The sequence below is a fragment of the Primulina tabacum genome, chromosome 10 (genome assembly GCF_025594145.1).
Source record: "Primulina tabacum isolate GXHZ01 chromosome 10, ASM2559414v2, whole genome shotgun sequence".
Taxonomy (NCBI): domain Eukaryota; kingdom Viridiplantae; phylum Streptophyta; class Magnoliopsida; order Lamiales; family Gesneriaceae; genus Primulina; species Primulina tabacum.
This window is the reverse complement of record NC_134559.1, coordinates 39,074,956-39,098,397: the sequence shown is the minus strand read 5'-3', so window position 1 is coordinate 39,098,397 and position 23,442 is coordinate 39,074,956. Positions and strand designations below refer to the sequence as shown.

Sequence of the window (23,442 nt, the reverse complement as noted above, 5' to 3'; positions counted from 1 at the left end):
TGGGTGACCCCCTGGAAGTCCTCGTGTTGCACCCCTTTTTCGTGTTTTCTATTTTGATTACTTGTTGACAGACGATTTTCGGCTCAAATCATCTGAATCTCGATCGGGACCAGATAAGACATGTGAAATGAAAGTAGCTCGGGCACTGCCGGATTTGGACAAAATTGTAGGCTAATTTGATTGTAAACGGGCAAACGGACGAGACTCATTACTACGCAATGAGCTGACGAGATTTTAGCCGAATTCCTTCTCTAAGACCCTCTAATTTGCGATTTACCGCTTCTGTTAAGCTTTCGTTTCCTCGAGAAATCCGCTTAGGAAGTTCGAAATTCGATTCCGGTTCCATTTTATCGTATCCCAGGCATAATAATAGCTTTACATTCGTTATTTCCTTCTTCTTATTTTTTTTTCTATTTTCTGGGAACATTTATCGATTTTTGTTGTCGTGAGCCGGTTCTGTGCGGAAGGGTATGACGCAGATTACTCCGGAGACGGTTAACTCATTAAAAACATTATTTCGACTGTTTTATCCATAATTTACGTAAACGGTCGCGACACGAGGTCTTCCCAGGGAGGTCACCCATCCTACTCTGCCATCGCGCCAGAACGCTTAACTTCATGGTTATGATTGTGCGAGAGCAGTGCCGCGTGTTGTCCATCGCCGCCCGCTCCACACGTACTCGAGGGATATAAGAATAAACATCCCACTCAATGTCGGGTGCGATCATACCAGCACTAATGCACCGGATCCCATCAGAACTCCGAAGTTAAGCGTGCTTGGGCGAGAGCAGTACTAGGATGGGTGACCCCTGGGAAGTCCTCGTGTTGCACCCCTTTTCGTGTTTTTCTATTTTTGATTACTTGTTGACAGACGATTTTCGGCTCAAATCATCTGAATCTCGATCGGGACCAGATAACATGTGAAATGAAAGTAGCTCGGGCACTGCCGGATTTGGACAAAATTGTAGGCTAATTTGATTGTAAACGGGCAAACGGACGAGACTCATTACTACGCAATGAGCTGACGAGATTTTAGCCGAATTCCTTCTCTAAGACCCTCTAATTTGCGATTTACCGCTTCTGTTAAGCTTTCGTTTCCTCGAGAAATCCGCTTAGGAAGTTCGAAATTCGATTCCGGTTCCATTTTATCGTATCCCAGGCATAATAATAGCTTACATCTTTTTTTTTTCTTATTTTTCTATTTCTGGGAACATTTATCGATTTTTGTTGTCGTGAGCCGGTTCTGTGCGGAAGGGTATGACGCAGATTACTCCGGAGACGGTTAACTCATTAAAAACAATTATTTCGACTGTTTTATCCATAATTTACGTAAACGGTCGCGACAGGAGGTCTTCCCAAGGAGGTCACCCATCCTACCTCTGCCATCGCGCCAGAACGCTTAACTTCATGGTTATGATTGGGCGAGAGCAGTGCCGCGTGTTGTCCATCGCCGCCGCTCCACACGTACTCGAGGGATATAAGAATAAACATCCCACTCAATGCCGGGTGCGATCATACCAGCACTAATGCACCGGATCCCATCAGAACTCCGAAGTTAAGCGTGCTTGGGCGAGAGCAGTACTAGGATGGGTGACCCCTGGGAAGTCCTCGTGTTGCACCCTTTTCGTGTTTTTCTATTTTTGATTACTTGTTGACAGACGATTTTCGGCTCAAATCATCCTGAATCTCGATCGGGACCAGATAAATACATGTGAAATGAAAGTAGCTCGGGCACTGCCAGGGATTTGGACAAAATTGTAGGCTAATTTGATTGTAAACGGCAAACGGACGAGACTCATTACTACGCAATGAGCTGACGAGATTTTAGCCGAATTCCTTTCTCTAAGACCCTCTAATTGGCGATTTACCGCTTTGTTAAGCTTTCGTTTCCTCGAGAAATCCGCTTAGGAAGTTCGAAATTTCGATTCCGGTTCCATTTTATCGTATCCCAGCATAATAATAGCTTTACATTCGTTATTTCCTTCTTCTTATTTTTTTTTCTATTTTCTGGAACATTTATCGATTTTGTTGTCCGTGAGCCGTTCTGTGCGGAAGGGTATGACGCAGATTACTCCGGAGACGGTTAACATAATTAAAAACAATTATTTCGACTGTTTTATCCATAATTTACGTAAACGATCGCGACACGAGGTCTTCCAGGGAGGTCACCCATCTACCTCTGCCATCGGCGCCAGAAAAAAAAAAAACCTTACTTTTCGTAGTGTGTTGATTGGCGAAAGCAGTGCCGCGTTTGTCCATCGCCGCCCTCCTCCACACGTACTCGAGGGAATCTAAGAATAACATCCCACTCATGTCGTGTGGATCATACAGCACTACACTGCACCGGATCCCACAAACGCCGAGTTAAGCGTGTTTGGGCTCGTGCATTACTAGGAATGGTGACACCCGGGGACATCCGCCCGGGTTTCACCCTTTTTCGTTTGTTTCCTATTTTTGATTACTTGTTACAGACGTTCGGCTCAAATCATCATGAATCTCGTCGGGACACAGTAAGACATGTGAAATGAAAGTAGCTTGCGGGCACTGCCGGATTGGAACAAAATTGGTAGGCGAATTTGATTGTAAACGGGAAACGATAGAGACCTCATTAACTGTAGCAATTGAGCTGACGAGATTTTAGCCGAATTCCTTCTCTAAGACCCTCTAATTTGCGATTTACCGCTTCTGTTAAGCTTTCGTTTCCTCGAGAAATCCGCTTAGGAAGTTCGAAAATTCGATTCCGGTCCATTTTATCGTATCCCAGGCATAATAATAGCTTTACATTCGTTATTTCCTTCTTCTATTTTTTTTTCTATTTTCTGGAACATTTATCGATTTTTGTTGTCGTGAGCCGGTTCTGTGCGAAGGGTATGACGCAGATTACTCCGGAGACGGTTAACTCATTAAAAACAATTATTTCGACTGTTTTATCCATAATTTACGTAAACGTCGCGAGCGAGGTCTTCCCAGGGAGTCACCCATCCTAGCTCTGCCATCGCGCCAGAACGCTTAACTTCATGGTTATGATTGGGCGAGAGCAGTGCCGCGTGTTGTCCATCGCCGCCCGCTCCACACGTACTCGAGGGATATAAGAATAAACATCCCACTCAATGTCGGGTGCGATCTTACGAGCACTAATGCACCGGATCCCATCAGAACTCGAAGTTAAGCTGCTTGGGTCGAGAGCAGTACTAGGATGGGTGACCCCCTGGGAAGTCCTCGTGTTGCACCCTTTTTCGTGTTTTTCTATTTTTGATTACTTGTTGACAGACGATTTTCGGCTCAAATCATCTGAATCTCGATCGGGACCAGATAAGACATGTGAATGAAAAGTAGCTCGGGCACTGCCGGATTTGGACAAAATTGTAGGCTAATTTGATTGTAAACGGGCAAACGGACGAGACTCATTACTACGCAATGAGCTGACGAGATTTTAGCCGAATTCCTTCTCTAAGACCCTCTAATTTGCGATTTACCGCTTTTGTTAAGCTTTCGTTTCCTCGAGAAATCCGCTTAGGAAGTTCGAAATTCGATTCCGGTTCCATTTTATCGTATCCCAGGCATAATAATAGCTTTACATTCGTTATTTCCTTCTTCTTATTTTTTTTCTATTTTCTGGGAACATTTATCGATTTTTGTTGTCGTGAGCCGGTTCTGTGCGGAAGGGTATGACGCAGATTACTCCGGAGACGGTTAACTCATTAAAAACAATTATTTCGACTGTTTTATCCATAATTTACGTAAACGGTCGCGACACGAGGTCTTCCCAGGGAGGTCACCCATCCTAGCTCTGCCATCGCGCCAGAACGCTTAACTTCATGGTTATGATTGGGCGAGAGCAGTGCCGCGTGTTGTCCATCGCCGCCCGCTCCACACGTACTCGAGGGATATAAGAATAAACATCCCACTCAATGTCGGGTGCGATCATACCAGCACTAATGCACCGGATCCCATCAGAACTCCGAAGTTAAGCGTGCTTGGGCGAGAGCAGTACTAGGATGGGTGACACCCTGGGAAGTCCTCGTGTTGCACCCTTTTTCGTGTTTTTCTATTTTTGATTACTTGTTGACAGACGATTTTCGGCTCAAATCATCTGAATCTCGATCGGGACCAGATAAGACATGTGAAATGAAAGTAGCTCGGGCACTGCCGGATTTGGACAAAATTGTAGGCTAATTTGATTGTAAACGGGCAAACGGACGAGACTCATTACTACGCAATGAGCTGACGAGATTTTAGCGAAATTCCTTCTCTAAGACCCTCTAATTTGCGATTTACCGCTTCTGTTAAGCTTTCGTTTCCTCGAGAAATCCGCTTAGGAAGTTCGAAATTCGATTCCGGTTCCATTTTATCGTATCCCAGGCATAATAATAGCTTTACATTCGTTATTTCCTTCTTCTTATTTTTTTTTCTATTTTCTGGGAACATTTATCGATTTTTGTTGTCGTGAGCCGTTCTGTGCGGAAGGGTATGACGCAGATTACTCCGGAGACGGTTAACTAATTAAAAACAATTATTTCGACTGTTTAATCCATAATTTACGTAAACGATCGCGACACGAGTCTTCCCAGGGAGGTCACCCATCCTACCTCTGCCATCGCGCCAGAACGCTTAACTTCAGTGGTTATGATTGGGCGAGAGCAGTGCCGCGTGTTGTCCATCGCCGCCCGCTCCACACGTACTCGAGGGATATAAGAATAAACATCCCACTCAATGTCGGGTGCGATCATACCAGCACTAATGCACCGGATCCCATCAGAACTCCGAAGTTAAGCGTGCTTGGGCGAGAGCAGTACTAGGATGGGTGACCCCCTGGGAAGTCCTCGTGTTGCAACCCTTTTTCGTGTTTTTCTATTTTTGATTACTTGTTGACAGACGATTTTCGGCTCAAATCATCTGAATCTCGATCGGGACCAGATAAGACATGTGAAATGAAAGTAGCTCGGGCACTGCCGGATTTGGACAAAATTGTAGGCTAATTTGATTGTAAACGGGCAAACGGACGAGACTCATTACTACGCAATGAGCTGACGAGATTTTAGCCGAATTCCTTCTCTAAGACCCTCTAATTTGCGATTTACCGCTTCTGTTAAGCTTTCGTTTCCTCGAGAAATCTGCTTAGGAAGTTCGAAATTCGATTCCGGTTCCATTTTATCGTATCCCAGCATAATAATAGCTTTACATTCGTTATTTCCTTCTTCTTATTATTTTTCTATTTTCTGGGAACATTTATCGATTTTTGTTGTCGTGAGCCGGTTCTGTGCGGAAGGGTATGACGCAGATTACTCCGGAGACGGTTAACTAATTAAAAAACAATTATTTCGACTGTTTTATCCATAATTTACGTAAACGATCGCGACACGAGGTCTTCCCAGGGAGGTCACCCATCCTACCTCTGCCATCGCGCCAGAACGCTTAACTTCGTGGTTATGATTGGGCGAGAGCAGTGCCGCGTGTTGTCCATCGCCGCCCGCTCCACACGTACTCGAGGGATATAAGAATAAACATCCCACTCAATGTCGGGTGCGATCATACCAGCACTAATGCACCGGATCCCATCAGAACTCCGAAGTTAAGCGTGCTTGGGCGAGAGCAGTACTAGGATGGGTGACCCCCTTGGAAGTCCTCGTGTTGCAAACCCTTTTTCGTGTTTTTCTATTTTGATTACTTGTTGACGACGATTTCGGCTCAAATCATCGGAATCTCGATCGGGACCAGATAGACATGTGAAATGAAAGTAGCTCGTGCACTGCCGGATTTGGACCAAAATTGTAGGCTAATTTGATTGTAAACGGGCAAACGGACGAGACTCATTACTACGCAATGAGCTGACGAGATTTTAGCCGAATTCCTTCTCTAAGACCCTCTAATTTGCGATTTAACCGCTTCTGTTAAGCTTCGTTTCCTCGAGAAATCCGCTTAGGAAGTTCGAAATTCGATTCCGGTTCCATTTTATCGTATCCCAGGCATAATAATAGCTTTACATTCGTTATTTCCTTCTTATTTGTTTTCTATTTTCTGGGAACATTTATCGATTTTTGTTGTCGTGAGCCGGTTCTGTGCGGAAGGGTATGACGCAGATTACTCCGAGACGGTTAACTCATTAAAAACAATTATTTCGACTGTTTTATCCATAATTTACGTAAACGGTCGCGACACGAGGTCTTCCCAGGGAGGTCACCATCCTAAGCTCTGCCATCGCGCCAGAACGCTTAACTTCATGGTTATGATTGGGCGAGAAGCAGTGCCGCGTGTTGTCCATCGCCCGCCCCTCCACACGTAACTCGAGGGATATAGAATAAACATCCCCCATTGTCGGGTGCGATCTTACGACACGAATGTCACCGGATCCCCATCAGAACTCCGAAGTTAAGCGTGCTTGGGCGAGAGCATACTAGGATGGTGCACCCCTGGAAGTCCTCGTGTTGCACCCTTTTTCGTGATTTTTCTATTTTTGATTACTTGTTGACAGACGTTTCGGCTCAAATCATCTGAATCTCGATCGGGACCAGATAAACATGTGAAATGAAAGTAGCTCGGGCACTGCCGGATTTGGACAAAATTGTAGGCTAATTTGATTGTAAACGGGCAAACGGACGAGACTCATTACTACGCAATGAGCTGACGAGATTTTAGCCGAATTCCTTCTCTAAGACCCTCTAATTTGCGATTTAACGCTTCTGTTAAGCTTTCGTTTCCTCGAGAAATCCGCTTAGGAAGTTCGAAATTCGATTCCGGTTCCATTTTATCGTATCCCAGGCATAATAATAGCTTTACATTCGTTATTTCCTTCTTCTTATTTTTTTTTCTATTTTCTGGGAACATTTATCGATTTTGTTGTCGTGAGCCGGTTCTGTGCGGAAGGGTATGACGCAGATTACTCCGGAGACGGTTAACTAATTTAAAAACAATTATTTCGACTGTTTTATCCATAATTTACGTAAACGATCGCGACACGAGGTCTTCCCAGGGAGGTCACCCATACTAGCTCTGCCATCGCGCCAGAACGCTTAACTTCAGTGGTTATGATTGGGCGAGAGCAGTGCCGCGTGTTGTCCATCGCCGCCCGCTCCACACGTACTCGAGGGATATAAAATAAACATCCCACTCAATGTCGGGTGCGATCATACCAGCACTAATGCACCGGATCCCATCAGAACTCCGAAGTTAAGCGTGCTTGGCGAGAGCAGTACTAGGATGGGTGACCCCCTGGGAAGTCCTCGTGTTGCACCTTTTTCGTGTTTTTCTATTTTTGATTACTTGTTGACTAGACGATTTTCGGCTCAAATCATCTAAATCTCGATCGGGACCAGATAAGACATGTGAAATGAAAGTAGCTCGGGCACTGCCTGATTTGGACAAAATTGTAGGCTAATTTGATTGTAAACGGGCAAACGACGAGACTCATTACTACGCAATGAGCTGACGAGATTTTAGCCGAATTCCTTCTCTAAGACCCTCTAATTTGCGAATTTAACGCTTCTGTTAAGCTTTCGTTTCCTCGAGAAATCCGCTTAGGAAGTTCGAAATTCGATTCCGGTTCCATTTTATCGTATCCCAGGCATAATAATAGCTTTACATTCGTTATTTCCTTCTTCTTATTTTTTTTCTATTTTCTGGGAACATTTATCGATTTTTGTTGTCGTGAGCCGGTTCTGTGCGGAAGGGTATGACGCAGATTACTCCGGAGACGGTTAACTCATTAAAACAATTATTTCGACTGTTTTATCCATAATTTACGTAAACGATCGCGACACGAGGTCTTCCCAGGGAGGTCACCCATCCTAGCTCTGCCATCGCGCCAGAACGCTTAACTTCGTGGTTATGATTGGGCGAGAGCAGTGCCGCGTGTTGTCCATCGCCGCCCGCTCCACACGTACTCGAGGGATATAAGAATAAACATCCCACTCAATGTCGGGTGCGATCATACCAGCACTAATGCACCGGATCCCATCAGAACTCCGAAGTTAAGCGTGCTTGGGCGAGAGCAGTACTAGGATGGGTGACCCCCTGGGAAGTCCTCGTGTTGCACCCTTTTCGTGTTTTTCTATTTTTGATTACTTGTTGACAGACGATTTTCGGCTCAAATCATCTGAATCTCGATCGGGACCAGATAAAACATGTGAAATGAAAGTAGCTCGGGCACTGCCGGATTTGGACAAAATTGTAGGCTAATTTGATTGTAAACGGGCAAACGGACGAGACTCATTACTACGCAATGAGCTGACGAGATTTACCCGAATTCCTTCTCTAAGACCCTCTAATTTGCGATTTAACGCTTCTGTTAAGCTTTCGTTTCCTCGAGAAATCCGCTTAGGAAGTTCGAAATTCGATTCCGGTTCCATTTTATCGTATCCCAGGCATAATAATAGCTTTACATTCGTTATTTCCTTCTTCTTATTTTTTTTCTATTTTCTGGGAACATTTATCGATTTTTGTTGTCGTGAGCCGGTTCTGTGCGGAAGGGTATGAACGCAGATTACTCCGGAGACGGTTAACTAATTAAAACAATTATTTCGACTGTTTTATCCATAATTTACATAAACGATCGCGACACGAGGTCTTCCAAGGGAGGTCACCCATCCTACCTCTGACATCGCGCCAGAACGCTTAACTTCGTGGTGATGATTGGGCGAGAGCAGTGCCGCGTGTTGTCCATCGCCGCCCGCTCCACACGTACTCGAGGGATATAAGAATAAACATCCCACTCAATGTCGTGTGCGATCATACCAGCGTTAATGCACCGGATTCCATCAGAACTCCGAAGTTAAGTGTGATTGGTCGAGAACAGTACTAGGATAGGTGACCCCCTGGGAAGTCCTCGTGTTGCACCCTTTTTCGTGTTTTTCTATTTTTGATTACTTGTTGACAGACGATTTTCGGCTCAAATCATCTGAATCTCGATCGGGACCAGATAAGACATGTGAAATGAAAGTAGCTCGGGCACTGCCGGATTTGGACAAAATTGTAGGCTAATTTGATTGTAAACGGGCAAACTGGACGAGACTCATTACTACGCAATGAGCTGACGAGATTTTAGCCGAATTCCTTCTCTAAGACCCTCTAATTTGCGATTTACCGCTTCTGTTAAGCTTTCGTTTCCTCGAGAAATCCGCTTAGGAAGTTCGAAATTCGATTCCGGTTCCATTTTATCGTATCCCAGGCATAATAATAGCTTTACATTCGTTATTTCCTTCTTCTTATTTTTTTTCTATTTTCTGGGAACATTTATCGATTTTTGTTGTCGTGAGCCGGTTCTGTGCGGAAGGGTATGACGCAGATTACTCCGGAGACGGTTAACTAATTAAAACAATTATTTCGACTGTTTTATCCATAATTTACGTAAACGATCGCGACACGAGGTCTTCCCAGGGAGGTCACCCATCCTACCTCTGCCATCGCGCCAGAACGCTTAACTTCGTGGTTATGATTGGGCGAGAGCAGTGCCGCGTGTTGTCCATCGCCGCCCGCTCCACACGTACTCGAGGGATATAAGAATAAACATCCCACTCAATGTCGGGTGCGATCATACCAGCACTAATGCACCGGATCCCATCAGAACTCCGAAGTTAAGCGTGCTTGGGCGAGAGCAGTACTAGGATGGGTGACCCCCTGGGAAGTCCTCGTGTTGCACCCTTTTTCGTGTTTTTCTATTTTTGATTACTTGTTGACAGACGATTTTCGGCTCAAATCATCTGAATCTCGATCGGGACCAGATAAGACATGTGAAATGAAAGTAGCTCGGGCACTGCCGGATTTGGACAAAATTGTAGGCTAATTTGATTGTAAACGGGCAAACGGACGAGACTCATTACTACGCAATGAGCTGACGAGATTTTAGCCGAATTCCTTCTCTAAGACCCTCTAATTTGCGATTTAACGCTTCTGTTAAGCTTTCGTTTCCTCGAGAAATCCGCTTAGGAAGTTCGAAATTCGATTCCGGTTCCATTTTATCGTATCCCAGGCATAATAATAGCTTTACATTCGTTATTTCCTTCTTCTTATTTTTTTTTCTATTTTCTGGGAACATTTATCGATTTTTGTTGTCGTGAGCCGGTTCTGTGCGGAAGGGTATGACGCAGATTACTCCGGAGACGGTTAACTAATTAAAAACAATTATTTCGACTGTTTTATCCATAATTTACAGTAAACGATCGCGACACGAGGTCTTCCCAGGGAGGTCACCCATCCTACCTCTGCCATCGCGCCAGAACGCTTAACTTCGTGGTTATGATTGGGCGAAGAGCAGTGCCGCGTGTTGTCCATCGCCGCCCGCTCCACACGTACTCGAGGGATATAAGAATAAACATCCCACTCAATGTCGGGTGCGATCATACCAGCACTAATGCACCGGATCCCATCAAACTCCGAAGTTAAGCGTGCTTGGGCGAGAGCAATACTAGGATGGGTGACCCCCTGGGAAGTCTTCGTGTTGCACCCTTTATCGTGTTTTTCTATTTTTGATTACTTGTTGACAGACGATTTTCGGCTCAAATCATCTGAATCTCGATCGGGACCAGATAAGACATGTGAAATGAAAGTAGCTCGGGCACTGCCGGATTTGGACAAAATTGTAGGCTAATTTGATTGTAAACGGGCAAACGGACGAAACTCATTACTACGCAATGAGCTGACGAGATTTTAGCCGAATTCCTTCTCTAAGACCCTCTAATTTGCGATTAAACGCTTCTGTTAAGCTTTCGTTTCCTCGAGAAATCCGCTTAGGAAGTTCGAAATTCGATTCCGGTTCCATTTTATTCGTATCCCAGGCATAATAATAGCTTACATTCGTTATTTCCTTCTTCTTATTTTTTTTTCTATTTTCTGGGAACATTTATCGATTTTTGTTGTCGTGAGCCGGTTCTGTGCGGAAGGGTATGACGCAGATTACTCCGGAGACGGTTAACTCATTAAAAACAATTATTTCGACTGTTTTATCCATAATTTACGTAAACGGTCGCGACACGAGGTCTTCCCAGGGAGGTCACCCATCCTAGCTCTGCCATCGCGCCAGAACGCTTAACTTCATGGTTATGATTGGGCGAGAGCAGTGCCGCGTGTTGTCCATCGCCGCCCGCTCCACACGTACTCGAGGGATATAAGAATAAACATCCCACTCAATGTCGGGTGCGATCATACCAGCACTAATGCACCGGATCCCATCAGAACTCCGAAGTTAAGCGTGCTTGGGCGAGAGCAGTACTAGGATGGGTGACCCCCTGGGAAGTCCTCGTGTTGCACCCTTTTCGTGTTTTTCTATTTTTGATTACTTGTTGACAGACGATTTTCGGCTCAAATCATCTGAATCTCGATCGGGACCAGATAAGACATGTGAAATGAAAGTAGCTCGGGCACTGCCGGATTTGGACAAAATTGTAGGCTAATTTGATTGTAAACGGGCAAACGGACGAGACTCATTACTACGCAATGAGCTGACGAGATTTAGCCGAATTCTTCTCTAAGACCCTCTAATTTGCGATTTAACGCTTCTGTTAAGCTTTCGTTTCCTCGAGAAATCCGCTTAGGAAGTTCGAAATTCGATTCCGGTTCCATTTTATCGTATCCCAGGCATAATAATAGCTTTACATTCGTTATTTCCTTCTTCTTATTTTTTTTTCTATTTTCTGGGAACATTTATCGATTTTTGTTGTCGTGAGCCGGTTCTGTGCGGAAGGGTATGACGCAGATTACTCCGGAGACGGTTAACTCATTAAAAACATTATTTCGACTGTTTTATCCATAATTTACGTAAACGTCGCGACACGAGGTCTTCCCAGGGAGGTCACCCATCCTAGCTCTGCCATCGCGCCAGAACGCTTAACTTCGTGGTTATGATTGGGCGAGAGCAGTGCCGCGTGTTGTCCATCGCCGCCCGCTCCACACGTACTCGAGGGATATAAGAATAAACATCCCACTCAATGTCGGGTGCGATCATACAGCACTAATGCACCGGATCCCATCAGAACTCCGAAGTTAAGCGTGCTTGGGCGAGAGCAGTACTAGGATGGGTGACCCCCTGGGAAGTCCTCGTGTTGCACCCTTTTTCGTGTTTTTCTATTTTTGATTACTTGTTGACAGACGATTTTCGGCTCAAATCATCTGAATCTCGATCGGGACCAGATAAGACATGTGAAATGAAAGTAGCTCGGGCACTGCCGGATTTGGACAAAATTGTAGGCTAATTTGATTGTAAACGGGCAAACGGACGAGACTCATTACTACGCAATGAGCTGACGAGATTTTAGCCGAATTCCTTCTCTAAGACCCTCTAATTTGCGATTTACCGCTTCTGTTAAGCTTTCGTTTCCTCGAGAAATCCGCTTAGGAAGTTCGAAATTCGATTCCGGTTCCATTTTATCGTATCCCAGGCATAATAATAGCTTTACATTCGTTATTTCCTTCTTCTTATTTTTTTTTCTATTTTCTGGGAACATTAATCGATTTTTGTTGTCGTGAGCCGGTTCTGTGCGGAAGGGTATGACGCAGATTACTCCGGAGACGGTTAACTCATTAAAAACAATTATTTCGACTGTTTTATCCATAATTTACGTAAACGGTCGCGACACGAGGTCTTCCCAGGGAGGTCACCCATCCTAGCTCTGCCATCGCGCCAGAACGCTTAACTTCATGGTTATGATTGGGCGAGAGCAGTGCCGCGTGTTGTCCATCGCCGCCCGCTCCACACGTACTCGAGGGATATAAGAATAAACATCCCACTCAATGTCGGGTGCGATCTTACCAGCACTAATGCACCGGATCCCATCAGAACTCCGAAGTTAAGCGTGCTTGGGCGAGAGCAGTACTAGGATGGGTGACCCCCTGGGAAGTCCTCGTGTTGCACCCTTTTTCGTGTTTTTCTATTTTTGATTACTTGTTGACAGACGATTTTCGGCTCAAATCATATGAATCTCGATCGGGACCAGATAAACATGTGAAATGAAAGTAGCTCGGGCACTGCCGGATTTGGACAAAATTGTAGGCTAATTTGATTGTAAACGGGCAAACGGACGAGACTCATTACTACGCAATGAGCTGACGAGATTTAAGCCGAATTCCTTCTCTAAGACCCTCTAATTTGCGATTTACCGCTTCTGTTAAGCTTTCGTTTCCTCGAGAAATCCGCTTAGGAAGTTCGAAATTCGATTCCGGTTCCATTTTATCGTATCCCAGGCATAATAATAGCTTTACATTCGTTATTTTCCTTCTTCTTATTTTTTTTTCTATTTTCTGGGAACATTTATCGATTTTTGTTGTCGTGAGCCGGTTCTGTGCGGAAGGGTATGACGCAGATTACTCCGGAGACGGTTAACTCATTAAAAACAATTATTTCGACTGTTTTATCCATAATTTACGTAAACGGTCGCGACACGAGGTCTTCCCAGGGAGGTCACCCATCCTAGCTCTGCCATCGCGCCAGAACGCTTAACTTCGTGGTTATGATTGGGCGAAAGCAGTGCCGCGTGTTGTCCATCGCCGCCCGCTCCACACGTACTCGAGGGATATAAGAATAAACATCCCACTCAATGTCGGGTGCGATCATACCAGCACTAATGCACCGGATCCCATCAGAACTCCGAAGTTAAGCGTGCTTGGGCGAGAGCAGTACTAGGATGGGTGACCCCCTGGGAAGTCCTCGTGTTGCACCCTTTTTCGTGTTTTTCTATTTTTGATTACTTGTTGATAGACGATTTTCGGCTCAAATCATATGAATCTCGATCGGGACCAGATAAAACATGTGAAATGAAAGTAGCTCGGGCACTGCCGGATTTGGACAAAATTGTAGGCTAATTTGATTGTAAACGGGCAAACGGACGAGACTCATTACTACGCAATGAGCTGACGAGATTTTAGCCGAATTCCTTCTCTAAGACCCTCTAATTTGCGATTTACCGCTTCTGTTAAGCTTTCGTTTCCTCGAGAAATCCGCTTAGGAAGTTCGAAATTCGATTCCGGTTCCATTTTATCGTATCCCAGGCATAATAATAGCTTTACATTCGTTATTTCCTTCTTCTTATTTTTTTTTCTATTTTCTGGGAACATTTATCGATTTTTGTTGTCGTGAGCCGGTTCTGTGCGGAAGGGTATGACGCAGATTACTCCGGAGACGGTTAACTAATTAAAACAATTATTTCGACTGTTTTATCCATAATTTACGTAAACGATCGCGACACGAGGTCTTCCCAGGGAGGTCACCCATCCTAGCTCTGCCATCGCGCCAGAACGCTTAACTTCGTGGTTATGATTGGGCGAGAGCAGTGCCGCGTGTTGTCCATCGCCGCCCGCTCCACACGTACTCGAGGGATATAAGAATAAACATCCCACTCAATGTCGGGTGCGATCATACCAGCACTAATGCACCGGATCCCATCAGAACTCCGAAGTTAAGCGTGCTTGGGCGAGAGCAGTACTAGGATGGGTGACCCCCTGGGAAGTCCTCGTGTTGCACCCTTTTTCGTGTTTTTCTATTTTTGATTACTTGTTGACAGACGATTTCGGCTCAAATCATCTGAATCTCGATCGGGACCAGATAAGACATGTGAAATGAAAGTAGCTCGGGCACTGCCGGATTTGGACAAAATTGTAGGCTAATTTGATTGTAAACGGGCAAACGGACGAGACTCATTACTACGCAATGAGCTGACGAGATTTTAGCCGAATTCCTTCTCTAAGACCCTCTAATTTGCGATTTAACGCTTCTGTTAAGCTTTCGTTTCCTCGAGAAATCCGCTTAGGAAGTTCGAAATTCGATTCCGGTTCCATTTTATCGTATCCCAGGCATAATAATAGCTTTACATTCGTTATTTCCTTCTTCTTATTTTTTTTTTATTTTCTGGGAACATTTATCGATTTTTTTTTGTCGTGAGCCGGTTCTGTGCGGAAGGGTATGACGCAGATTAATCCGGAGACGGTTAACTAATTAAAACAATTATTTCGACTGTTTTATCCATAATTTACGTAAACGATCGCGACACGAGGTCTTCCCAGGGAGGTCACCCATCCTACCTCTGCCATCGCGCCAGAACGCTTAACTTCGTGGTTATGATTGGGCGAGAGCAGTGCCGCGTGTTGTCCATCGCCGCCCGCTCCACACGTACTCGAGGGATATAAGAATAAACATCCCACTCAATGTCGGGTGCGATCATACCAGCACTAATGCACCGGATCCCATCAGAACTCCGAAGTTAAGCGTGCTTGGGCGAGAGCAGTACTAGGATGGGTGACCCCCTGGGAAGTCCTCGTGTTGCACCCTTTTTCGTGTTTTTCTATTTTTGATTACTTGTTGACAGACGATTTTCGGCTCAAATCATCTGAATCTCGATCGGGACCAGATAAGACATGTGAAATGAAAGTAGCTCGGGCACTGCCGGATTTGGACAAAATTGTAGGCTAATTTGATTGTAAACGGGCAAACGGACGAGACTCATTACTACGCAATGAGCTGACGAGATTTTAGCCGAATTCCTTCTCTAAGACCCTCTAATTTGCGATTTACCGCTTCTGTTAAGCTTTCGTTTCCTCGAGAAATCCGCTTAGGAAGTTCGAAATTCGATTCCGGTTCCATTTTATCGTATCCCAGGCATAATAATAGCTTTACATTCGTTATTTCCTTCTTCTTATTTTTTTTCTATTTTCTGGGAACATTTATCGATTTTTGTTGTCGTGAGCCGGTTCTGTGCGGAAGGGTATGACGCAGATTACTCCGGAGACGGTTAACTAATTAAAAACAATTATTTCGACTGTTTTATCCATAATTTACGTAAACGATCGCGACACGAGGTCTTCCCAGGGAGGTCACCCATCCTAGCTCTGCCATCGCGCCAGAACGCTTAACTTCGTGGTTATGATTGGGCGAGAGCAGTGCCGCGTGTTGTCCATCGCCGCCCGCTCCACACGTACTCGAGGGATATAAGAATAAACATCCCACTCAATGTCGGGTGCGATCATACCAGCACTAATGCACCGGATCCCATCAGAACTCCGAAGTTAAGCGTGCTTGGGCGAGAGCAGTACTAGGATGGGTGACCCCCTTGGAAGTCCTCGTGTTGCACCCTTTTTCGTGTTTTTCTATTTTTGATTACTTGTTGACAGACGATTTTCGGCTCAAATCATCTGAATCTCGATCGGGACCAGATAAGACATGTGAAATGAAAGTAGCTCGGGCACTGCCGGATTTGGACAAAATTGTAGGCTAATTTGATTGTAAACGGGCAAACGGACGAGACTCATTACTACGCAATGAGCTGACGAGATTTTAGCCGAATTCCTTCTCTAAGACCCTCTAATTTGCGATTTACCGCTTCTGTTAAGCTTTCGTTTCCTCGAGAAATCCGCTTAGGAAGTTCGAAATTCGATTCCGGTTCCATTTTATCGTATCCCAGGCATAATAATAGCTTTACATTCGTTATTTCCTTCTTCTTATTTTTTTTCTATTTTCTGGGAACATTTATCGATTTTTGTTGTCGTGAGCCGGTTCTGTGCGGAAGGGTATGACGCAGATTACTCCGGAGACGGTTAACTAATTAAAAACAATTATTTCGACTGTTTTATCCATAATTTACGTAAACGGTCGCGACACGAGGTCTTCCCAGGGAGGTCACCCATCCTACCTCTGCCATCGCGCCAGAACGCTTAACTTCGTGGTTATGATTGGGCGAAAGCAGTGCCGCGTGTTGTCCATCGCCGCCCGCTCCACACGTACTCGAGGGATATAAGAATAAACATCCCACTCAATGTCGGGTGCGATCATACCAGCACTAATGCACCGGATCCCATCAGAACTCCGAAGTTAAGCGTGCTTGGGCGAGAGCAGTACTAGGATGGGTGACCTCCTGGGAAGTCCTCGTGTTGCTGCCCCTTTTCGTGTTTTTCTATTTTTGATTACTTGTTGACAGACGATTTTCGGCTCAAATCATCATGAATCTCGATCGGGACCAGATAAGACATGTGAAATGAAAGTAGCTCGGGCACTGCCGGATTTGGACAAAATTGTAGGCTAATTTGATTGTAAACGGGCAAACGGACGAGACTCATTACTACGCAATGAGCTGACGAGATTTTAGCCGAATTCCTTCTCTAAGACCCTCTAATTTGCGATTTAACGCTTCTGTTAAGCTTTCGTTTCCTCGAGAAATCCGCTTAGGAAGTTCGAAATTCGATTCCGGTTCCATTTTATCGTATCCCAGGCATAATAATAGCTTTACATTCGTTATTTCCTTCTTCTTATTTTTTTTCTATTTTCTGGGAACATTTATCGATTTTTGTTGTCGTGAGCCGGTTCTGTGCGGAAGGGTATGACGCAGATTACTCCGGAGACGGTTAACTCATTAAAAACAATTATTTCGACTGTTTTATCCATAATTTACGTAAACGGTCGCGACACGAGGTCTTCCCAGGAGGTCACCCATCCTAGCTCTGCCATCGCGCCAGAACGCTTAACTTCATGGTTATGATTGGGCGAGAGCAGTGCCGCGTGTTGTCCATCGCCGCTCGCTCCACACGTACACGAGGGATATAAGAATAAACATCCCACTCAATGTCGGGTGCGATCTTACTAGCACTAATGCACCGGATCCCATCAGAAACTCCGAAGTTAAGCGTGCTTGGGCGAGAGCAGTACTAGGATGGGTGACCCCTGTGAAGTCCTCGTGTTGCACCTTTTTTCGTGTTTTTCTATTTTTGATTACTTGTTGACAGACGATTTTCGGCTCAAATCATCTGAATCTCGATCGGGACCAGATAAGACATGTGAAATGAAAGTAGCTCGGGCACTGCCGGATTTGGACAAAATTGTAGGCTAATTTGATTGTAAACGGGCAAACGGACGAGACTCATTACTACGCAATGAGCTGACGAGATTTTAGCCGAATTCCTTCTCTAAGACCCTCTAATTTGCGATTTACCGCTTCTGTTAAGCTTTCGTTTCCTCGAGAAATCCGCTTAGGAAGTTCGAAATTCGATTCCTGGTTCCATTTATCGTATCCCAGGCATAATAATAGCTTTACATTCGTTATTTCCTTCTTCTTATTTTTTTTTCTATTTTCTGGGAACATTTATCGATTTTGTTGTCGTGAGCGTTCTGTGCGGAAGGTAGACGCAGATTACTCCGGAGACGGTTAACTCATTAAAAAAATTATTTCGACTGTTTTATCCATAATTTACGTAAACGGTCGCGACACGAGGTCTTCCCAGGGAGGTCACCCATCCTAGCTCTGCCATCGCGCCAGAACGCTTAACTTCATGGTTATGATTGGGCGAGAGCAGTGCCGCGTGTTGTCCATCGCCGCCCGCTCCACACGTACTCGAGGGATATAAGAATAAACATCCCACTCAATGTCGGGTGCGATCATACCAGCACTAATGCACCGGATCCCATCAGAACTCCGAAGTTAAGCGTGCTTGGGCGAGAGCAGTACTAGGATGCGTGACCCCCTGGGAAGTCCTCGTGTTGCACCCTTTTTCGTGTTTTTCTATTTTTGATTACTTGTTGATAGACGATTTTCGGCTCAAATCATATGAATCTCGATCGGGATCAGATAAAACATGTGAAATGAAAGTAGCTCGGGCACTGCCGGATTTGGACAAAATTGTAGGCTAATTTGATTGTAAACGGGCAAACGGACGAGACTCATTACTACGCAATGAGCTGACGAGATTTTAGCCGAATTCCTTCTCTAAGACCCACTAATTTGCGATTTAACACTTCTGTTAAGCTTTCGTTTCCTCGAGAAATCCGCTTAGGAAGTTCGAAATTCGATTCCGGTTCCATTTTATCGTATCTCAGGCATAATAATAGCTTTACATTCGTTATTTTCCTTCTTCTTATTTTTTTTTCTATTTTATGGGAACATTTATCGATTTTTGTTGTCGTGAGCCGGTTCTGTGCGGAAGGGCATGACGCAGATTACTCCGGAGACATTTAACTCATTAAAAACAATTATTTCGACTGTTTTATCCATAATTTACGTAAACGGTCGCGACACGAGGTCTTCCCAGGGAGGTCACCCATCCTAGCTCTGCCATCGCGCCAGAACGCTTAACTTCGTGGTTATGATTGGGCGAAAGCAGTGCCGCGTGTTGTCCATCGCCGCCCGCTCCACACGTACTCGAGGGATATAAGAATAAACATCCCACTCAATGTCGGGTGCGATCATACCAGCACTAATGCACCGGATCCCATCAGAACTCCGAAGTTAAGCAGCGTGCTTGGGCGAGAGCAGTACTAGGATGGGTGACCCCCTGGGAAGTCCTCGTGTTGCACCCTTTTTCGTGTTTTTCTATTTTTGATTACTTGTTGATAGACGATTTTCGGCTCAAATCATATGAATCTCGATCGGGACCAGATAAAACATGTGAAATGAAAGTAGCTCGGGCACTGCCGGATTTGGACAAAATTGTAGGCTAATTTGATTGTAAACGGGCAAACAGACGAGACTCATTACTACGCAATGAGTTGACGAGATTTTAGCCGAATTTCTTCTCTAAGACCCACTAATTTGCGATTTAACGCTTCTGTTAAGCTTTCGTTTCCTCGAGAAATCCGCTTAGGAAGTTCGAAATTCGATTCCGGTTCCATTTTATCGTATCCCAGGCATAATAATAGCTTTACATTCGTTATTTTCCTTCTTCTTATTTTTTTTTTCTATTTTCTGGGAACATTTATCGATTTTTGTTGTCGTGAGCCGGTTCTGTGCGGAAGGGTATGACGCAGATTACTCTGGAGACGGTTAACTCATTAAAAACAATTATTTCGACTGTTTTATCCATAATTTACGTAAATGGTCGCGACACGACCCCCTGGGAAGTTCTCGTGTTGCACCCTTTTTCGTGTTTTTCTATTTTTGATTACTTGTTGATAGACGATTTTCGGCTCAAATCATCTGAATCTCGATCGGGACCAGATAAAACATGTGAAATGAAAGTAGCTCGGGCACTGCCGGATTTAGACAAAATTGTAGGCTAATTTAATTGTAAACGGGCAAACGGACGAGACTCATTACTACGCAATGAGCTGACGAGATTTTAGCCGAATTCCTTCTCTAAGACCCTCTAATTTGCGATTTACCGCTTCTGTTAAGCTTTCGTTTCCTCGAGAAATCCGCTTAGGAAGTTCGAAATTCGATTTCGGTTCCATTTTATCGTTTCCCAGGCATAATAATAGCTTTACATTCGTTATTTCCTTCTTCTTATTTTTTTTTCTATTTTCTGGGAACATTTATCGATTTTTGTTGTCGTGAGCTGTTTCTGTGCGGAAGGGTATGACGCAGATTACTCCGGAGACGGTTAACTAATTTAAAACAATTATTTCGACTGTTTTATCCATAATTTACGTAAACGATCGCGACCGAGGTCTTCCCAGGGAGGTCACCCATACTACCTCTGCCATCGCGCCAGAACGCTTAACTTCGTGGTTATGATTGGGCGAAAGCAGTGCCGCGTGTTGTCCAACGCCGCCCGCTCAACATGTAGTCGAGGGATATAAGAATAAACATCCCAATCAATGTCGGGTGCGATCATACCACCACTAATGCACCGGATCCCATCAGAACTCCGAAGTTAAGCGTGCTTGGGCGTGAGTACTACTAGGTGTGTCGTGTTGCTCCCTTTTTCGTGTTTTTCTATTTTTGATTACTTGTTGACGGACGATTTTTGTCTCAAATCATCAGAATCTCGATCGGGACCAGATAAGACATTTAAATGAAAGTAGCTCGAGCACTGACGGATTTGGACAAAATTGTAGGCTAATTTGATTGTAAACGGGCAAACGAATGAGACTCATTACTACGCAATGAGCTGACGAGATTTTAGCCGAATTCCTTCTCTAAGACCCTCTAATTTGCGATTTAAAGCTTCTGTTAAGCTTTCGTTTCCTCGAGAAATCCGCTTAGAAAGTTCGAAATTCGATTCCGGTTCCATTTTATCGTATCCCAGGCATAATAATAGCTTTACATTCGTTATTTCCTTCTTCTTATTTTGTTTTCTATTTTCTGGGAACATTTATCGATTTTTGTTGTCGTGAGCCGGTTCTGTGCGGAAGGGTATGACGCAGATTACTCCGGAGACGGTTAACTCATTAAAAACAATTATTTCGACTGTTTTATCCATAATTTACGTAAACGGTCGTGACACGAGGTCACCCATCCTAGCTCTGCCATCGCGCCAGAACGCTTAACTTCATGGTTATGATTGGGCGAGAGCAGTGCCGCGTGTTGTCCATCGCCGCTCGCTCCACACGTACACGAGGGATATAAGAATAAACATCCCACTCAATGTCGGGTGCGATCTTACTAGCACTAATGCACCGGATCCCATCAGAAACTCAGAAGTTAAGCGTGCTTGGGCGAGAGCAGTACTAGGATGGGTGACCCCCTGTGAAGTCCTCGTGTTGCACCTTTTTTCGTGTTTTTCTATTTTTGATTACTTGTTGACAGACGATTTTCGGCGCAAATCATTTGAATCTCGATCGGGACCAGATAAGACATGTGAAATGAAAGTAGCTCGGGCACTGCCGGATTTGGACAAAATTGTAGGCTAATTTGATTGTAAACGGGCAAACGGACGAGACTCATTACTACGCAAATGAGCTGACGAGATTTTAGCCGAATTCCTTCTCTAAGACCCTCTAATTTGCCATTTACCGCTTTTGTTAAGCTTTCGTTTCCTCGAGAAATCCGCTTAGGAAGTTCGAAATTCGATTCCGGTTCCATTTTATCGTATCCCAGGCATAATAATAGCTTTACATTCGTTATTTCCTTCTTCTTATTTTTTTTTCTATTTTCTGGGAACATTAATCGATTTTTGTTGTCGTGAGCCGGTTCTGTGCGGAAGGGTATGACCCAGATTACTCCGGAGACGGTTAACTCATTAAAAACAATTATTTCGACTGTTTTATTCATAATTTACGTAAACGGTCGCGACACGAGGTCTTCCCAGGAAGGTCACCCATCCTAGCTCTGCCATCGCGCCAGAACGCTTAACTTCATGGTTATGATTGGGCGAGAGCAAGTGCCGCGTGTTGTCCATCGCCGCCCGCTCCACACGTACTCGAGGGATATAAGAATAAACATCCACTCAATGTCGGGTGCGATCATACCAGCACTAATGCACCGGGATCCCATCAGAACTCCGAAGTTAAGCGTGCTTGGGCGAGAGCAGAGTACTAGGATGCGTGACCCCTGGGAAGTCCTCGTGTTGCACCCTTTTCGTGTTTTTGTATTTTTGATTACTTGTTGATAGACGATTTTCGGCTCAATCATCTGAATCTCGATCGGGACCAGATAAAACATGTGAAATGAAAGTAGCTCGGGCATTGCCGGATTTGGACCAAATTGTAGGCTCATTTGATTGTAAACGGGCAAACGACGAGACTCATTACTACGCAATGAGCTGACGAGATTTTAGCCGAATTCCTTCTCTAAGACCCTACTAATTTGCGATTTAATGCTTCTGTTAAGCTTTCGTTTCCTCGAGAAATCCTCTTAGGAAGTTCGAAATTCGATTTCTGGTCCATTTTATCGTTATCCCAGGCATAATAATAGCTTTACATTCGTTATTTTCCTTTCTTATTTTTTTTTTCTATTTTCTGGGAACATTTATCGATTTTTTGTTGTCGTGCGCGGTTCTGTGCGGAAGGGTATGACGCAGATTACTCCGGAGATAGGTTAACTCATTAAAAACAATTACTTCGACTGTTTTATCCATAATTTACGTAAACGGTCGCGACACGAGGTCTTTCCCAGGGAGGTCACCCATCCTAGCTCTGCCCATCGCGCCAGACGCTTAACTTCCTGGTTATGATTGGGCGAGAGCAGTGCCGCGTGTTGTCCATCGCCGCCCGCTCCACACGTACACGAGGGATATAAGAATAAACATCCCACTTCAATGTCGGGTGCGATCTACTAGCACTAATGCACCGCGATCCCATCAGAACTCCGAAGATTAAGCGTGCTGGGCGAGAGGCAGTACTAGGACTTGAGTGACCCCCTGGGAAGTTCCTCGTCGTTGCACCCTTTTTCGGTGTTTCTATTTTTGATTCCTCTGTTGACAGACGATTTTCGGCTCACATCATTTGAATACTTCGATCCGGGACTTCCAATCAGACATGTGAAATGAAGTAGCTTCGGGCACTGCTCGGATTTCGGGACAAAATTGTAGGCTAATTTGATTGTTAAACGGGGCAACCGGACGCGCACTCATTACGACGCACCTGACGGCTGCACGAGATTTCGCGAATTCCTTCTCGTACGACCCCTCTGTAACTTTGCCCGATTTTTTACCGCTTCCTGTTAAGCTTTTTCGTTTCCCTGAGGAATATCCGCTTGAGGAAGTTCAAAATTCGATTCCGGTTCCATTTTATTGTATCCCAGGCATAATAATAGCTTTACATTCGTTATTTCCTTCTTCTTATTTTTTCTATTTTCTGGGAACATTTACCGATTTTTGTTG

The 23,442-nt window shown here is 44.6% G+C and overlaps 23 non-coding genes and 1 pseudogene across 23 annotated transcripts; all 24 read left to right on the top strand.

Annotated features, from left to right (window-relative positions):
• Nucleotides 1-716: 716 nt before the first annotated feature.
• LOC142510436 (5S ribosomal RNA) lies at nucleotides 717-834 on the top strand. The gene has a single exon (XR_012808547.1). It is a non-coding gene; the product is annotated as a 5S ribosomal RNA (ribosomal RNA).
• A 670-nt stretch (nucleotides 835-1,504) lies between these two features.
• LOC142511209 (5S ribosomal RNA) lies at nucleotides 1,505-1,622 on the top strand. The gene has a single exon (XR_012808720.1). It is a non-coding gene; the product is annotated as a 5S ribosomal RNA (ribosomal RNA).
• Nucleotides 1,623-3,115: 1,493 nt separating this feature from the next.
• LOC142512169 (5S ribosomal RNA) lies at nucleotides 3,116-3,233 on the top strand (annotated as a pseudogene).
• A 683-nt stretch (nucleotides 3,234-3,916) lies between these two features.
• On the top strand, nucleotides 3,917-4,035 carry LOC142513301 (5S ribosomal RNA). The gene has a single exon (XR_012809255.1). It is a non-coding gene; the product is annotated as a 5S ribosomal RNA (ribosomal RNA).
• Nucleotides 4,036-4,718: 683 nt separating this feature from the next.
• LOC142507806 (5S ribosomal RNA) lies at nucleotides 4,719-4,837 on the top strand. Its single transcript, XR_012806051.1, has one exon. It is a non-coding gene; the product is annotated as a 5S ribosomal RNA (ribosomal RNA).
• Nucleotides 4,838-5,521: 684 nt separating this feature from the next.
• On the top strand, nucleotides 5,522-5,640 carry LOC142513721 (5S ribosomal RNA). Its single transcript, XR_012809651.1, has one exon. It is a non-coding gene; the product is annotated as a 5S ribosomal RNA (ribosomal RNA).
• A 1,476-nt stretch (nucleotides 5,641-7,116) lies between these two features.
• Nucleotides 7,117-7,234, top strand: LOC142515030 (5S ribosomal RNA). Its single transcript, XR_012810896.1, has one exon. It is a non-coding gene; the product is annotated as a 5S ribosomal RNA (ribosomal RNA).
• A 682-nt stretch (nucleotides 7,235-7,916) lies between these two features.
• LOC142516067 (5S ribosomal RNA) lies at nucleotides 7,917-8,035 on the top strand. The gene has a single exon (XR_012811881.1). It is a non-coding gene; the product is annotated as a 5S ribosomal RNA (ribosomal RNA).
• A 681-nt stretch (nucleotides 8,036-8,716) lies between these two features.
• LOC142509789 (5S ribosomal RNA) lies at nucleotides 8,717-8,835 on the top strand. The gene has a single exon (XR_012807944.1). It is a non-coding gene; the product is annotated as a 5S ribosomal RNA (ribosomal RNA).
• Nucleotides 8,836-9,518: 683 nt separating this feature from the next.
• LOC142516055 (5S ribosomal RNA) lies at nucleotides 9,519-9,637 on the top strand. Its single transcript, XR_012811870.1, has one exon. It is a non-coding gene; the product is annotated as a 5S ribosomal RNA (ribosomal RNA).
• A 686-nt stretch (nucleotides 9,638-10,323) lies between these two features.
• LOC142506408 (5S ribosomal RNA) lies at nucleotides 10,324-10,441 on the top strand. The gene has a single exon (XR_012804702.1). It is a non-coding gene; the product is annotated as a 5S ribosomal RNA (ribosomal RNA).
• Nucleotides 10,442-11,125: 684 nt separating this feature from the next.
• On the top strand, nucleotides 11,126-11,244 carry LOC142516044 (5S ribosomal RNA). Its single transcript, XR_012811859.1, has one exon. It is a non-coding gene; the product is annotated as a 5S ribosomal RNA (ribosomal RNA).
• Nucleotides 11,245-11,923: 679 nt separating this feature from the next.
• On the top strand, nucleotides 11,924-12,041 carry LOC142514296 (5S ribosomal RNA). Its single transcript, XR_012810196.1, has one exon. It is a non-coding gene; the product is annotated as a 5S ribosomal RNA (ribosomal RNA).
• Nucleotides 12,042-12,725: 684 nt separating this feature from the next.
• Nucleotides 12,726-12,844, top strand: LOC142508720 (5S ribosomal RNA). The gene has a single exon (XR_012806924.1). It is a non-coding gene; the product is annotated as a 5S ribosomal RNA (ribosomal RNA).
• A 684-nt stretch (nucleotides 12,845-13,528) lies between these two features.
• Nucleotides 13,529-13,647, top strand: LOC142516033 (5S ribosomal RNA). Its single transcript, XR_012811848.1, has one exon. It is a non-coding gene; the product is annotated as a 5S ribosomal RNA (ribosomal RNA).
• A 683-nt stretch (nucleotides 13,648-14,330) lies between these two features.
• Nucleotides 14,331-14,449, top strand: LOC142516021 (5S ribosomal RNA). Its single transcript, XR_012811837.1, has one exon. It is a non-coding gene; the product is annotated as a 5S ribosomal RNA (ribosomal RNA).
• A 682-nt stretch (nucleotides 14,450-15,131) lies between these two features.
• LOC142516008 (5S ribosomal RNA) lies at nucleotides 15,132-15,250 on the top strand. Its single transcript, XR_012811826.1, has one exon. It is a non-coding gene; the product is annotated as a 5S ribosomal RNA (ribosomal RNA).
• Nucleotides 15,251-15,933: 683 nt separating this feature from the next.
• On the top strand, nucleotides 15,934-16,052 carry LOC142508698 (5S ribosomal RNA). Its single transcript, XR_012806902.1, has one exon. It is a non-coding gene; the product is annotated as a 5S ribosomal RNA (ribosomal RNA).
• A 683-nt stretch (nucleotides 16,053-16,735) lies between these two features.
• LOC142512445 (5S ribosomal RNA) lies at nucleotides 16,736-16,854 on the top strand. Its single transcript, XR_012808842.1, has one exon. It is a non-coding gene; the product is annotated as a 5S ribosomal RNA (ribosomal RNA).
• Nucleotides 16,855-17,538: 684 nt separating this feature from the next.
• Nucleotides 17,539-17,657, top strand: LOC142507922 (5S ribosomal RNA). The gene has a single exon (XR_012806160.1). It is a non-coding gene; the product is annotated as a 5S ribosomal RNA (ribosomal RNA).
• Nucleotides 17,658-18,335: 678 nt separating this feature from the next.
• Nucleotides 18,336-18,454, top strand: LOC142513272 (5S ribosomal RNA). The gene has a single exon (XR_012809227.1). It is a non-coding gene; the product is annotated as a 5S ribosomal RNA (ribosomal RNA).
• Nucleotides 18,455-19,139: 685 nt separating this feature from the next.
• LOC142513397 (5S ribosomal RNA) lies at nucleotides 19,140-19,261 on the top strand. The gene has a single exon (XR_012809346.1). It is a non-coding gene; the product is annotated as a 5S ribosomal RNA (ribosomal RNA).
• Nucleotides 19,262-21,271: 2,010 nt separating this feature from the next.
• On the top strand, nucleotides 21,272-21,391 carry LOC142507856 (5S ribosomal RNA). The gene has a single exon (XR_012806098.1). It is a non-coding gene; the product is annotated as a 5S ribosomal RNA (ribosomal RNA).
• Nucleotides 21,392-22,076: 685 nt separating this feature from the next.
• On the top strand, nucleotides 22,077-22,197 carry LOC142507987 (5S ribosomal RNA). The gene has a single exon (XR_012806221.1). It is a non-coding gene; the product is annotated as a 5S ribosomal RNA (ribosomal RNA).
• Nucleotides 22,198-23,442: the final 1,245 nt, after the last annotated feature.